Source organism: Nesoenas mayeri, assembly GCF_963082525.1.
Source record: "Nesoenas mayeri genome assembly, chromosome: 22".
Lineage (NCBI taxonomy): Eukaryota > Metazoa > Chordata > Aves > Columbiformes > Columbidae > Nesoenas > Nesoenas mayeri.
Window position 1 is genome coordinate 6480315 of NC_137572.1, and position 16038 is coordinate 6496352.

The following is a 16038-nucleotide window of genomic DNA, read 5'->3' on the forward strand; positions in this document are numbered from 1 at the left end:
ACACTTACAGCCAAGACTCGACTTGGCAGCAGCTGCTTGATTTCTTTTTTTTTTAATTATTTAAATGATTGTCTCCTGTAGAAAACTCTTGACTAAATTTCCTTATTTTAAGACTTGTCAAAACTACACACACAAGATCTTTTATATCTGATGTGAACGGCTTAAAAACATGTGAATTCTCAGCTGTGGGTAAGATTTTGTCAGTACTGTAATTTTTCTTAACACTGGTGACTATAGACTGGTAGCTATAGACTGGTGACTATAGACCGGTCAGCCTCACCTCCATCCCTGGGAAACTGATGGAACAACTTCTCCTTGGTGCCATCTCAAGGCATATCAGGGATAAGAGGGTCATTAGGGGCAGTCAGCATGGCCTCACCAAGGGGAACTTGTGCTTGACCAACCTCATTGACTTTGATGAGGACATAACAAGATGGATGGATGATGGCAGAGCGGTGGACGTGATCCACCTTGACTTGAGTGAGGCATTGACACAGTCCCCACAGCATCCTCACAGTGAACTGAGGGAGTGCGGCTGGATGAGCGGGGAGTGAGGTGACTGCGAACTGGCTGGAGGGAAGAAGCCAGAGAGTCGTGGTCAATGGGCAGAGTCCAGTTGAGGCCTGGATCCAGTGCAGTGCCGCAGGGGCAGTGCTGGGGACGGTATTATTCAATATATTCATCAATTATTTGGACGAGGGAACAGATTCTGTGATTCTGTGTAATGATACTAGGTATTTCTGTGAGTGAGAAAGCTAGTCCTCAATACATCTTTATTGAAAATCAGATCAAATGGTATAGTTGAAGGGGTTGGGAAAACACAGTTCTACTAAAATAACGGACAAAAGTCGATGGCTTTGCTGTAGCGAAGACAAGGGGGGAGATGAGCCCTCTGGAGTGGGGGTGCCCCATCCAGTATCCCAGTGGGCTGGGAAGGACCATCGCAGTGTTTTACAGTTGGTTCAAAGAGGATTGCAGAGGTCCCTTGTGACAGTGCAGAGACTCAGACTCTTATAATTGGAGGAACAGCTGATTCGATCCATTTTTCTCTTGCTGAAAGGCACGTTCCTGCGCTGTTATCGCAGCCGTGCAGGCGGTGTTACTGCAAGCACTGTTTTCTCTGGCTGTTGCACGTGGGCTCAAGGGAGTGAGCGGGGACAGCACAGTCCTGGATGGAGTTACTTGGGTGCGGAGTGGGGAGTCCAGTACCCTTCCTCTGATGGGCGAAGTCTGCAAGAGAAACATGTAAATCCTCTTTTTAAAGTGATGGGTATAGAAACAAAATAACTGTGATCTCTGAAAGGTCTCAGTGGAATCATTCCAGTGTTGGGTTTTCTGATTTAATTGCTATAGATAGTGCCCTGCGTGTCTGTAAGGAATTCTCCTAGGGTTTGTGTTGTATTTAAAGCATCTTACCATGCTGCTTGAGTTTCCAGTTGACTTTTCTTTTGCTCTTACTTAATTTTAGCATCGCGCAAAGGGTTATTATCTTTCTTTTGTAATGAATATAGTATCATTAGTTCAGATATTGAAGGGAGTTCTCCACCTTGACGTTGTCACTGAGACCTGTTATTATTTCTGTCTCAGTCTTTAGGAAGTACAGGTTGTATAATACCTGTAGCAAAAGTAATTCTCAAGGTTGGAGTGATGGTGTTTGTCTTCCCAAGTCGCTGTTACGTGTGACGAAGCAACGCGAGTCTTACAGATTCAGTGCATATCCGAATACTTGCCTGTATGGAAATTGCCACCTCTGCTCACCTTCACTAGATAAAGTCATTTCCCAACTTCCAGTTCAAACTCTCTCTGGCTTTGTGAAATTTTCCACTTGTGAAATTATTCCATTTAGAAGATGAGTTTCTGTAACTGAATATTACTTTTCCTTGACATTTCACGGGGCTTTTATTTAGCATGCGTGCTAGCCTTGTTTATATGGGACCTGTTGAAGGTAAAGTAGATTAGGCTAAGTCATGTGTAATCCATTCCCTGTGGAGTTCTAAAAGCCCATTCCCTCCTGTATGTCTATTCTTGTTTGTTCATTTGGGGGCTTTTTTGGTTGTTTTCTTTCCTGCCTGTGTGTCCAGCCCTGGGGGGTTTTCCCTGACTGGTGATGGTCTTTTAGGGCTGCACTCTTCATTGGAGCAAAATGAGCTCCTTGATTCTGCAGAGATAACAACCACGTTTTAATACTTCATGCACTAATAGATATTGCTGCTCTTTTTGTTGAAGACAAAAGGAATTGCAGTGGGGAAGTTCGAGAAAAGGGCCTGTGTACATCTGAGCTGCTTATGAAAAACTTAGATGCACTTTTGCCTCTGCGTCACCATGTTGTTTGTGATCTTTGGGCAAGCAGAGAAATGGTGAAAATTCAGAAGGATGCTACTCATCGTCTGCAGATGCTGCTCTTGTAATGGAACAAACAGGTGTTGGACTTTATGGTGTGAGTCTGAAGGCTTGGTGGTGAAATTCATTCCCAAAGGAGCAGGCAGGTACTGTAGCTGAAGGGCTCAATGTTTCCTGGAGGCAAACAGCTCAAGGCTGGGAAAGCGCTGCGCTATGGAACGGCTGAAGGATAGCTGAGAATACCCTTATTGTATATACACCTGCAGTCTGACCTATCTACTAACAAACAATCCAAGCTTATGATAAAATGTTTGACTGCTGGCTACCATCTGAGCATGCCCTCTTCTCCTTTGGGAAGATGCAAAGAGGATGTGCCTATAGAGTACAAGTTGAGCTACTTCTTTCTCGCGTGATTTAATGACCAGTCACATCATGTGCTCGTAACTGTTCCAATTATAACGTGTAACAATGCAGAATCATCTCGGAAGGGTATAATTAGTGTGGGATTCAGATTTAGAAAACTGCTGCATCCATTTTGGTGGTCTTTAATTATAGATGCCAGCATGCTGCGTCAGAGAATGGGATAATTTATTTCTTATTAGAAATGTTCTCGTTCCCATACAAATACTCATTTTTAGGAAAAAAAAAAAGAGAGGAAAAATGCTGTCAATTGTGAAATCCACCTTGGAATCGTGCAGTGGAGACAGCACGTGTTCCTGTCGTTGTCAGAGTTCTTGATAGAAATAAAGCACATAGGAGTCCTGCATGCAGCACAGTCATTGTGCAGGAGCTTGTTTTCCCCTCTCAGCTGCTTGCATTAATTGGCTGTGAATGTACACCATTTATTTTAATGGTTAATCACTAATTTCTGATGTGGCATTTCGCTATGGGGTTTTAAATCATTTCCTTCAGCTCCACTATAATGCCGCTGGCTCTTTGACCGTTCTGATCTGAAAGCTTTTGTCATGACTGTTTCCGTGGTTGTGGTTCCATGGAGGATACAGCACTAATCTTGGGGAGGTTCCAGCTGTGGCGCTTGGCTTAGCCTGTGGCCGCGTGTGACCTTTCGGGAGGCTCTCCATTGATGGGAAGCTCATGTTCAAGTGTCAAGACATAAGTCACTTTGTGCAGCAGCGCTGCCTGATGATCTTCGGTAGCGTTCCCCGACTCACCGGACATGTTCACGTGGGCATTTCTAACGTAGTCTTACTGAGAGTAACAGTTTGTATGCAAGACAACATCTGTAGTGCTATACCAACCCATTCTGAGATGGGCAGTGGCAATATTTGGCAACCAAAGATATGACGGCACTGCAGTGTGCACTCATTGGCTTTGACTGATTATGAGATCTATCTGATGGAATAGTGGGGCAGGGGTTTTTAGCTGTATTGATCCACATCACTGGCAATTGTGTAATCGGCAGTATTAATAAAGATAGAATTACTTCTGGTTTGTGATTTTATTCTGCTGCTTTTATGTTCCAGTGACTCCAGAGGTGAACCAGGGCTCTTTGGAGGCGTTCTTTGTTGGTGAAATAGTGTGGGGGGAAAAGGTTACTCGTGTTTGCTTATAGGTTGTCAGTTCTATCTCTGCTTGATTTTCAGCTTCTTTACTGGTTCTCTGAAAGGTGATAAAGTAAGGCCAAAAAAATCCATTTTCCTTTCTAAACCTCCTTTCTCTGGGCTTCTGAAACATATTTATGCACAGGCCCCCATCCTAACAAAGGACCCTTTGAGGGTCTTACGGTAGCCCAACATTCCCTTCTTTCACATGAAATTAAGGGCCATGATTTACTGCAGTGACCCGGGTGCTCTCATTTACAACTAGTGCCTCCTCGGGGTGCTTTAGTTATGCTAACGTACCGTGTGTACGTGAGCGATGGGCGGGTGTCCCGCAGCTCACGGCGATGGCCGGTGGGTGGAATTAAAGGAGTTGGTAGACCCATGGGCAGGCTCTGAAATGACTGTCACAACTTGCTGCTCAGCATTCTTAGGAAATAATGATTTCTCTTCCCAAAATGCAGGCAGCATGTCCCAGCTCGGCTGCCCAAACCATTTCTGTTACCATGGGAAAGATACTCAAGAGCACAGAGCTGCTTAGTAGACATTTACCTACCGAGATAAGGGGATGTGCCACTCAGTTCCCCATCACTTGTTTCCATCCTTTCCCCTGTAGCATTTTTGACGTGCACTTGCTGTCTTTGCTCTAATTTTGTATGTATTCTTGTGGCATTTAGTGATGGATTTCAACAGAGCACGTTCGGGGTTTTACTTTGCAGCTAGAGATTTTTAAATGTTCTGCAACAGATATTGGTTAGGGTGCAGTTTCATAGAGAATACTGTTTAAATCAAGGGGCCTCTGCTATTTTTTCCTGTTATTCTGAACATGCAAAACCCCACAAGCCTTTATTTTTTCATGAGGAAACTGTTGGGTTAACCACAGGAGAAACCTGGCAATGCACATGATACCCGAAAGTACTGAGCGCAGCACAAGATGGGGCTTATTCTGCAAGACTGACTGAAACACATACTGGATGCTGTTGGACTTCTTGCAGGAAAATCTTTTTATAGGGGGATTTGGCAGGAACTTGTAGTGTATTGCACAGTATGGGGCTTCTTCCACTTTTATCACATCCTCCGCCGCCACCTCCTCCTCCTGTCACCATATTTCTTCTAACAGGTGGTTGCTGTGGAAAGCCCAGGAATCTTCTTCTCATGAAACATGGTATTACGCCTTATTTTAAGGAGAGTGGGGCAGATAGAGCTGCACAGCCTTCCCTGTCCCTCTGAGGTTTCCCTCTTGGAAACGTTTCAAGACGGAAGCACAAGTTGGACTGAACCAGCGTCTTGTTCATGACCCCCCCAGGAGACACGCGGTGGCCGCCATGAACTGGTGCGCTGTGACATTCCTGGTCACGGTTTAACCGCGCGGCCGCTTGCTCCCCCAGCGCTGGGACGGGGGAGAGAACTGGAAGAGGAGAAGTGACAAAACTTGTGGGTTGCCATGAAGAGGGTTTAAAAGATAAAGTAAAAGCTGTACACACAAGCAGAGCAGAACGTGGGATTCATTCACTACTGCCCTTCAGCCATCTTCATGAAAGCAGGGCTCCATCACACATGGCAGTGAGGGGGGAGACCAGTGTAACTGTGAACATCCCCCTCCTCCTCCTTCCCCCAGGAGATGTACTGAGTAGGACATGTGTGGAGTATCTCCGTGGTCACCTGGGCTCAGGTGTCCTGGCTCTGCCCCCTCCCAGCCTCTTGGGACCTGGTGCAGACATTGCCTGGCGACAGCCAGTTCTTTAATCACCACCAGGTTTACATTGGATCCAGCTCCCAACCTTGAGCATTACGTTATTTTTCTGAAATTGTGGACAGCCTTAAGCTGGATTCGCTTCAAAGTAAAAGGTGAAGACGCAGGTTCTTTTGGAGAATATCGTTGTGAAATACGGTGTGGCAGCGCAGCACAGAGACAGCAGAGGGTCTGCCTGAAAATGTCTTCCTGGCTTGTTCCTATTTATTATGCTTGGCATACAGTATAAATGTACTGAAAAGTCATGGAATTACCCTTGGCAACGTAATTCCTCTGCTTAGTGGTCTGTGGTGCTTGCCATTGTTTTAATAGCTTTTCCTCTCAAATTTTCGGTGTGATGCTCCGTCAGTTGGGCGTTACGGTTGCACTGCTTTGTCATCTGCTCTTTTTTTCCCCTCTTATTTTTATCTGTCCTTGTCTGTCTTGTCCTTCACTTTACCAGAAACAAAACATCCTTTGTGGCTGTAAACTCAGCATGCCAAATAGTTTGAATAACTGTAGCACTCCAAGAGCGAATGTAAAACATAAAAGCGACAGTAAATTCCTTTTAATGCCGTCCTATAACAACAAGAATTCCCAGTTCAATAATTGGGGCAGTAGAATGGTTGACCTCGTTGTTTGATGCAACCATTAGCTTGCTTGGCTTGGTTCAAAGTCTGCTTACATTCTGTGCTTAACTTTGCAGCCAGTAATTTAGTGTTAATGATGCTGCATTCATTAACATCGCAATGAGACCTCTTTTTCATGCTTTTCTTCGTTAGGGCAAATCATTCAGTTACCTGAGTCTCTGGCTTAATACATGCTAGCGTGGAGCATGGGCTCTTTTATTGCCTTTGTTAGGTTAGTCATTTCTGGGGCGGCAGTTTCATTGAGCCTTCTGTCATGCACAGAGGTGAATCAATAGTTTGTTGTTAAATATGAAAAGGCTAGTTAGCGTTATCCTTAAGGAGATTCTATCGAGGTTCTGTTTCATTATTTTCAGACATATTTCCCGTTGTGAGCTCTCAAGTCGTGTTTGATTCTTTGCGAGAATTCCCTTCACTCGTTGTCCACGCGCTCTGGTTTGCTTCTCTGAGGTTGTCTGGTGGAATTGTTTTGAGCATTAGATAGTTAACAGGTTTCCTCCTTAGAGATGGAAGAGCATAGATGACGCATGAGAAAAGGGAAAATAAAGAAGATAAGTGATTCTGTGGGTATTTCAAAAAAAGGCTGGACTTGAGTAACCGGGTTGAATCTGGGGCCTCACAGCCCTTCTGGATCTGAGGGAGAGATGTGCAGTGGAAACGGCAGCCCGGCATCTGTGGTGTGTGTATGGTTTTCACAGTCTGTTAACTTTCAGGCCGTAATTGCATTGTCAGCTACGTTTTACTGATTTCTGCTGTGTGGTGCGGGTCATTTCCAGGGGCTCCAGCAAAGCTTTGTTTTGTATCTGAAATAGCATTGAGGCGGGGGAGACAGCGTGAGCAGGCTCTGAGGGTTTAGGTTAGTATTTGGAAAACCTGCTACACACCAAGATGGTTTGTTCTTAGGATCACAATTTGTTCTCTTATCAGGGAAATGGGGATCCTGCTGGCACTGGACGGTCCTGCTGTTTGTTGGAGCCTTGCTGTGCCCCTGGCTAAGCACGTCCACCTAGACACCAGCTGGCCGAGCTGCCAGACAAAGCTCACAGGCCAATGTAGATCAGGTATTATCTGGCTCCTCCTTCCAGTTCTCACTTGAGTGTGCTGGAGATGTCTGTGTGGAAACCGGAGCTAGCGGGTGCCTCTAGAGATCTCAGATGAGTGCATAGAGCACCATGGCCGTTGTTTGAACGTCGGCTTCTGCTCCTGCCTGCGCCCGGGGCTGCTCCGTCACGTCACAGACGCCAACTGCGTCTGTTAGTATTTCAGATCGTTCATCCTTTAGGATGGCTTTCAGTGCCTCATCTGTACAGAGGCTTGCAATCCTGATGCTGAATCAGTAATCATAAATAGCTCTAAGAACACAGGCTGTATGTTGAAATGGAGGCTTTGTGCAGCTGCAAGATTGCAATCTGCAGATCTGCGGGGAGAATCGGGTGTTCGTAGGGTTGGTTCCTAGTGGCTTGTTAGTGCCCAGAGCAGCAAAGAGCTCTTGGCTAAAAAGGTTTGCTGAAGCCTTATTGAGGTTGAACAGGCGGTTTTGCATAGACGTGCTAAGCTCTTCCTTTGAGGTTCCTTTCTGACAAGCGTCTTGTAGCTACTGACATGAGTGAACTACTAAACATGAACCATAACTCTTAGATAGTTGCTTGTGCACTCATGAAAGCGCATTGGCCAAATTTATTTGAATAAAGAACTGTCATCAGTTTCCTGGTTTTATTGTGTAGGATGGGGAAGAGACGCTGACGGACAGAACTAGGGAGGACAGATTTCTTCACCTAATATTAAGCCTTTAGATTTTGATCAGACTGAAACCTACCTCATATTCGGAAGGCGGCTTGTCCACAACTTGAACTTGGTATTTATCACTTTACTTCTCTGGTCCGCATTGTCCTCATGCTTCTTGCAGACTGTACTGGCTGCTTCTGCCCGTGACTTCTGGGGAGGGGAGGGTCATCTGGCACCTGCACATAGCATTTCATTGTGGAATCCAGAAATACATTGTGGCTCAAAATAAACCCATCCATGCTCTTGAGAGTGGAAGAAAGCTTTCCAGACCCGCTATGGTCTTCATTACAGCAAAGAAAGCAGTTGTTAGTGGCAGGCAAAATTTATTCAGGAGATTGCTATTTCTGCAATTTCAGGGCTGTGCAGCTGTGTGGGGGGACTTGATAATATAGTAGCCGGGGGCCCCATCTGTTTCTAATAAAACACGTAGGGGAAAAAAATGCCAAAGTGGCAGGCAGGAGCAGTTGTGTAGCACAGATTGGGAGGCGAGGCCCAGCAGTTGGCTGCCGCCAGTTTCCCCTCCCTCCCTTTCTGCATCTTCACGATGAGAAATGAGCGTCTAAGGAGGGATGCGAGATGCTGCAATCTTTCTTCTCCCTTTCTTGTTTTTACTGGGAATATGGATCATTATTTAGGCCCTGAATGCTGTCTGAAAAATGAGCTGCACGTTGCGTGGCTGCAGTCCCGGGAAACCCCGCGGGAATGGTTCTCTCTATGCTGAGCGCTGCTTGGTGCGGTGGCCCCAGCACAGGTCCCGTCCTGTTCCTACAGATGAAAGGAATAGATTCGTTGTCTGCTACTGAACTTCTTGAAATGCCCGGTCATAAGATGTACCCAAGCGGATCGGGTGGAAGCCTTAATGCAACATTTTTCACCAAGCAGTATAATTTAAGGCATAAAATAATGACAATTATTTAGGAATAACTCGAAACTCTTGTTCGCCTTGCTTTCATGTGGCAGTCACGGTTCTTCCTTCCACGTGAAGGCATCCTGAGACAGTGGAAAATGGGGATGTAAGATCCTTCCCTGCCCTTCCATGGCTGTTAACCTTTGTTGTCTCACTGAGCCAAATCCCTGGCTGAATTACAGTGGCAAGCATGCTTGTCCTTGACTGCAGAGATAATACCTCAGTGTGCGTTTGTAGTGGATGGAATGTGTTTATAGTTGGACTCCCAGGAGACAGGATGGTAACAGACTTGAAAGCACCCGTGCTTTGATTTTTTGCTTAGAAATGGATGCTATGTGAAGATTAGGATCTTGGTATACTAAGTATTATGTGAACATATGATAAAAATAACAGGTGGTGCTTTTGGAGAGTGTAATTTCTCTTGGAGCAGAAGAGGGCAGGGTTGGGATGGGCTGAGAAGTGAAAAGAGAATAAGGAGTGGAATGGTTGGAAACAGCCTGGAAGTTGAAGAGACTCTTCATGTTTCCTCATTGCGGAGTGCAGAAGGGAATTGTAGCCGTTCACCTTTCCTCAAATGGAATATTGGTGACATTGTCTCATTGCTGTTTAGGCTCCTGCTCATTTCATCACAGTGAACTTGTGGTCTAGAATCCAAGGTTTCATTAGATGAAGCGTAACGAGCAGAATGGTAACTGCTAAAACAGGTCACTTTGGGAGCAGAGAAGTGTCCCAGTGTCCTTTCAGTAGGAGGAGCCCAGGCCTTGTGCTGGCTGGAAATGTGTAGGTGAGATTGGCTGAAAGGACTTGGAAGCGTGATTGTATAATCATGGATGATATCCCTTCGTAATACCGACAGTGAGCCACTGCAGCTGCGGTGTGTGCATTACGGATGGCACAGGGAAGTTATGTTTAAGTTCACTGCAATAAGGGCGGTTTCTGTTTGTCATGCAGTATCCGAATGGTGTGATCTGTGAGCAGGCGGCTCCTGTGCGCAAAATGAAAGGGGAGCAAGGCTGCTATTGTCAGAGTGATTTGTGACATGATACTCGGGTGTCTCAGTGCCTGAAGGAATTAGGGATGCGCTTGAGAAACTGTTGGCTGAGGCACCATTGACACACGAAAAAGGGGCAGTGCTGGAAAGGAGAAGCAGCCATTTGTGAACCCAATATTAAGCATTCCCCTCTCAGATGAAGCGTTTGCTCATTCTAATAACCAAGGGATTGTGCAGCTTTCGATTTGCGGTGTGGGTTGGGGGGGTGGTGTTGGTTTTGTATGTGGTTTGTTTGTTTGTTTTGTGTGTTTTCCTTGCTCCATCCCCCCCTTGGCTCAGAAGTCCACAGGTAATCACTGATTGCAGCCTAGGAACCAATTACTGGGCCTTTGTACACTAGATCCAGACTAAACAATTAATAATGTGGCTGAGAAACTGAGAAACCATTCCAACAGATTCTGCTGTTCTTCCTCCTTGGATCCTTCGAAGGAGGAGATAAGCATTGTGGTCCTTTCTGACCTTAAAATCTTATGGATTTAGGAGGGAAAAATAAATCTATATGTAATGTTTCTAGGTGTAATCCAGGAAATTGGCCTGAGTCCTAGTTTTCATGGGCAGTGACAAAGGATTATTTCATGAGCTTGGTGGGCACAGGATGAGGGATCTGAATACATGTTTTTCTGTCCATGGGAGTTTTTTCTTGATATGCACAACTGGCACGGCCACTTCTGTCACAGCTTTATGCCAAGTCTCTGAAAACCTATTCTTTACAACTGCCATAAAATAAAAATACAAAATAGCAAATTGTGGTGCTAAGCTGGACAAGCTGAATTCTGATCTCTTGATTTGGAACGCTGTACATTCCATGCTCTTGAGGCAAATGTTACTAAGGTTCTATTTGTTTCATTAGGGTTTGTGGAGCTCACAACATCCTCCTCTCGCTTGTAACAGACGCACATTCCAGTGCTTGGGGACCATTTAAAACAGAAGTCCAGACACGTTTGATTAGTGTTACTTGCAGGCTCCAAAGAGTGCATCGTGTAGCTGACATGAGGGGTGCGAGACGTTTATTATAGGAGGAGCCAGCCACATCTAGCACGTGTTGTTGTGGTGGATTGCGGTTGATTCGTCTTTGGTTTTAGTACCGTCTCGGTAACAGGATGAACAGGGATTTGCCTTGAGGAATGTTCAGTTCTCTGCATTCGTTGCCACTAAAGAATCACAGGATAACAGAGTGTCAGGGGTTGGAGGGCCCTGGAAAGCTCATCCAGTGCAATCCCCCCATGGAGCAGGAACACCCAGATGAGGTTACACAGGAAGGTGTCCAGGTGGGTTGGAATGTCTGCACAGAAGGAGACTCCACAACCCCCTGGGCAGCCTGGGCCAGGCTCTGACACCCTCACCATGAAGAAGTTTCCTCTCCCATTTAAGCGGAGCCCTCATTGCTCGTCCTGTCCAGGTTTTGTTCCGCAGCCGGATCTGCTCCGGCTCGTCCCCGGCGGCCGTTCCCGTGCGGGTTCCCGAGCGCGGGCGAGTCGCTCCCTCTGGCGGCCGCGGGAGCTCCGGGAGGTGGATTCCACGCTGCCGACAGAGGTTTTGTTTGTTTGTTTCAAAATGCAAAACAAATCGGTAACTGACTTACCCTTTACTGTTCATTCAGGCAAATAAACCAAATAAACCAAGTAGATTTTTTTTTTTCCCCCTTAATTTCTCCTTGGAATAAAAATGTTTAAATAACTGCTTTGGTTTCTGCTACAAGAATTTGTGGTGCCTGCAGTGAAATGCATTTTGTAGGCTGTAAGTTTCTGAGACCTTTTCTGAGGAGGTTGTTGTTTGGTCCTTACTGACATTTTGTAGCTGTGCAGGGCAGACGAGACTTCACGGAGAGCAGAACTAAGGCGTCTGATGTTTCTTCATTTCACCTCTAACAATTAGCACAAGAACTTAAGTGTAGAATATAGCAATTAGTGTAGGATCCTTAGCATGGGTTTTTCTGCTGTTACAGTGCTGCAGGGCCCTCCTTTGGGCAAGATATGTGTCCATCTTTTGCAGCGGAGATCTATAAAGGTTATTGTTAATGTGATAGATCAAAAGGCCTCCCAGTGCTACATGTGAAATCATAGTTCCTCCACAAAGATGCTTGTTTTATGTATCTCGCATCATTTCAGTGGTGGAGTAATTGCTTCCATCCGTCTGTCTGTCCGCACGGCTCATTCCATGAGCCAAGTCCCTTGTCTCTTTGTCCACCCCTGGAGATATCCATGGAGGTGTGTAGGTCCTATGGCAGGTTGTGGATGGGAAGTTAAAGGTGCTTGGACCCCAAGACCTGGCCGTACTGCAGGGGGGCTCAGCTGCCCGGACACACGGACAGCTGCTGTGGCTTTCAGAGCAGATTGGTAATGGGAATTATTGATCACCTCTGACCATTTTATTGTATCCATTTAGGTTTTATGTAGGACATCATTCTGAAAGCTTTGTGAAAGACTGTTATACCCTTCATCCCTATAGTCTCTGGGGGGCTGTTTTTGCACCTTGCTGCTCGGCTGTTTCTCATTCTGAAATAAAGGCAAGAATTGGATGGGTCGAGACTGACCCGTGTTAATTTTTGACTCGTGTTGCTGGTGGTTTTTGCAGAGCTGTGGGTCTGGGTGAGGGCAGGAGATGCTCTAAAAACAAACGTTGGTTCTTGACAACAGGCAGAATATTGTATCCGGGAGATTCAGACACTTGCTCATCTCGCTGCTCCCTGGGGGCTTTTTATAGTAAAGAGCAATTAATAATGGTAACAATCATTCTAAAAGGGTTTTTAGTGGTATGTTATCTTTTTCTATCTTTAATCATGGCAACACAATGATAGGTTTATTATTTCAGCAAGCATCTACATCGATTACTTTGTGTGTGTCGTCTTTTCTGTTTGAGAATGTTTCCATTGCTCTTGTGTTCCCAGAGGACATTTGTCTTGTGCGTTTTCTGTTCTGCTATATGTATCATATAACAGCGGTGGTTTTCTATGCTGTTATTTCCTGTGAAGCAGAAGGCCTGTGGAAGGAAAGGTATTCAGCAGGGAATCCTCAGGTGGCCCGAAGGTTTTTGCCCTCACGTATCACTGAAGCCAGCTTGGGTAGAACATTCCAGCCCTACCCTCCCTGCTGTCTTTCGGGGTGTTGTTCCTGTGTTAAAGTTCTCATACAAACATTTTCAGTAGTGGCAAAATGTGGCAAAGCTAACTAGACCAGCCCTGATATCTGCCGTGTGCAAGGTGCGTGTGACACAGGTACAATGTCCCCGGTTGCGTTGTATCAAGCAGGACAAGCTAAGAGTAAGGGAACACAGTGCCAGAGAACCAAAACGTTGTGAGATGGCCAAGTCTGTTTTGCACTGACATCGGATCGATTCCAGTAAGATGTGGTGAAGAGTTAATTCGGATGTGCGCCGCTCAGAGATGTACGTGCAGAGATAGGGAAGCATCAGAATAGATTGGAGGTTTGGGGTGCTCTGCTGTATGTCAGACTTGAGGTGAATAACTTGTTACTATACATCCAAATAACCGCTGTGCTGAATGGTTGGCCAGTAATTCTCCGTTCAGTGCTAGTCAGATGTTTATTTATATTACCACTAATGTCAAGATTTGCCAAATGCAAAGCGAGATGAAAATAAAAGGAGTGGAATGTGACTTGACCAGGCTGATTTTGCTTCGCTAGGATCATAGATTTGTGCTTACATTTTGGCCAGTAGCTTTGGTAGAGTTGCAGAGGCTCTTGCACAGATTAGTTAGCCCTGTTTTATAAAGCTTTTATGGTTTTAATGCAAGGCTGCCTCTTTGTAATCTTAGTGATTAGCTGTGGGTTAGGCCAGGTTTTCGTAATTTACAACCTTCACCTGTTATTTTCCTTTCCATCAAAACTGCTGTAGCGGAGAGTTCATTTTTATGGGCTATTTTATGTGTGCAATATAAATTATATGTGCTGAGCACTTGATGCCTGAAGCCACTGTGCTGACTGAAGTCGTTTAACTCCAGCCAGAGACCGATGTACTGAGGAGATGTATGTTAAAGTACAGTACTGGACAGGTAAAGGTAACCAACTTTTATGCATATTTGTGCCTTGCCCTAAGTCATGTTTTCTTTCCTGTATTTGGGCTCAGAGTAGTGAAAGGAAAGTTATTTAACTAAAGTTGTTAACTAAAGACGTGTTGAACTTGTGACATTGTACGGATGCTCATGTGCTTCCATAGCCTCTGGCTATACCTGCTTCTGAATTCTGATGGCCTCTGGGCAACAGAAGGGCAACTGGAATTCAGTGTATTCCGGGCATGATCCTGCTGTTAAATTTGGGTTCTTCATACCACTATTGCAATCTGCTGCTTTGACCCAAATTGCTGCTGTGACACAGCTTGTCTGTTTTGCGATAGAAACCTGAAATCATGTGCTCATCGAGGGAATAAAGCAGTTTTTGTCTTGATGTTACAGTTAATTTCAAGAGATCAGCTTAGTCCTATTCGTAAGGTTCATGCTGGAGATGGTGTCATCTACTGGTAGAAATCCCTTTTCTCAGGTCGGTGTTGATGGGTCTCTGGTTCTGTTTGAAACTGGTGACCATTAGTGTTATTTGCATTCATATAAGAGAAGGCGTTCAAATCTGAAGAGGCTGTTGGGCCTGGTAGTGAATGCAGGCGAAGAGAACCCCTGATCTCTTTCATTTCCAAAGCCGATGTTATTGCAAAGACTGCCGTGCTGGTGGTAACCAAGAGGGATTGAGTCCGGAACTCTGCCAGCTCTCTTAATTTCTGAAGAACAAATGCTCAGCTAAAATGTTCTTTGACTTGCATAACTTAGGAGTTGCAGAGATTCAGAAGAGAAATATAACAAGACCAGAGGCAATGGTTGCACATACCCAAGGAGAAGAGCATCAGCATTCACTGAATTAACTGGCTGATGAGGCCAACTCTAACCCCTTAACAAATGGGATTGTCCCAGTAAAAATCAAACTAGATGTCATATGTTTTTTAAAGCCGAGGTAGCTGTGGAAAAGACCCCAAGCGACCCAGAACTGTGCCGTGTCATTCCACGTGAATGAAGTTGCTCGTGTTTGCCGTGGTGAATTCTCGCTGCGTCTCCAGGAGACTTCCCAGAGGACAATATATGAAACATTTTCTTGCCTCCTGGCAATTGGGTTCCTGTTTATCCTGTCGCTCACAGCTGATGCTGTAGGACATTTAGAGACATCGAGGTGGCCAGGGGCAGGTTTGGTTGGTTGAATATCCTATTTGTTTCTTCCCTGGGATCACCTCTTTTTTAGCTGCTTGGAGCTTGTGTAAACTATTGATCTTCTATATGTTGTAGTGCCTGAGTGAGGAGGGCTGCTAATTTATTGCCTGTAATTTGACATTAGTCTGACAACTATGTAGTTAAAGTAGTAATGCAGTGGCAGAGAGGAGAGGCAGTAAACAAGCTCATTTCGCTCTTGCCTGAAGGCATTTTCACTCCTGCGCTTGTTGAGCAAGTAGGCCAGTGTATTAGTATATTATGCTTCCTAATCCTTTGGTTTCTGTTTTCATTGTATTAGCGCTTTAGGTTTTATTCAAGAGAAAGATGTCATAAGGATGCTAGCAGTCCCAGCCGTTTTCTGAAGTTCTGGGGGTTCTGTCCATGTAGTAGTTGCAAAGGTCTTCCAGCTAACACACTACTTTAAGTGTCATTACAGCCTACTCACCAATTACAGTGGTATTTCCAGAAGCCCTGGGTTTATTTAGGTGTTTCTGGGAATTTGGTGAATTACTAATAGTCTGTCCTGTGCCGGCGCTTTGTCCTCGGTGTGTAGGTGGCTTTGTTCACCATCACCGAGGACTCGTACAAGTGTGAGGATTTCCAGCGGCGCTGGGCTGGCTCTGCTGTCATTGGGAAGCACTCCGGTTCCCCTCGTGTGGCAGCAGGATGCTGTAACGAAGGAGCTGCGATACACCAATGCTTAGCATGCTTCACACGCTGCTTCTGGCTGCTCCCGTGCATTTCCCTCAGCTTTGGCCTTCAGCAAGGAACACGCTCCATAGACACTCTCTCTCTACAGTGTGAAGTTTCC

General features: G+C 45.4%; 1 protein-coding gene across 2 annotated transcripts in view; it reads left to right on the top strand.

Moving 5' to 3' along the window:
- Nucleotides 1-16038, top strand: part of NCAM1 (neural cell adhesion molecule 1) — a gene marked incomplete at both ends in the record, with an annotated part of 76791 nt that overhangs the window by 15476 nt on the left and 45277 nt on the right. The gene's annotated exons all lie outside the window — the stretch shown is intronic.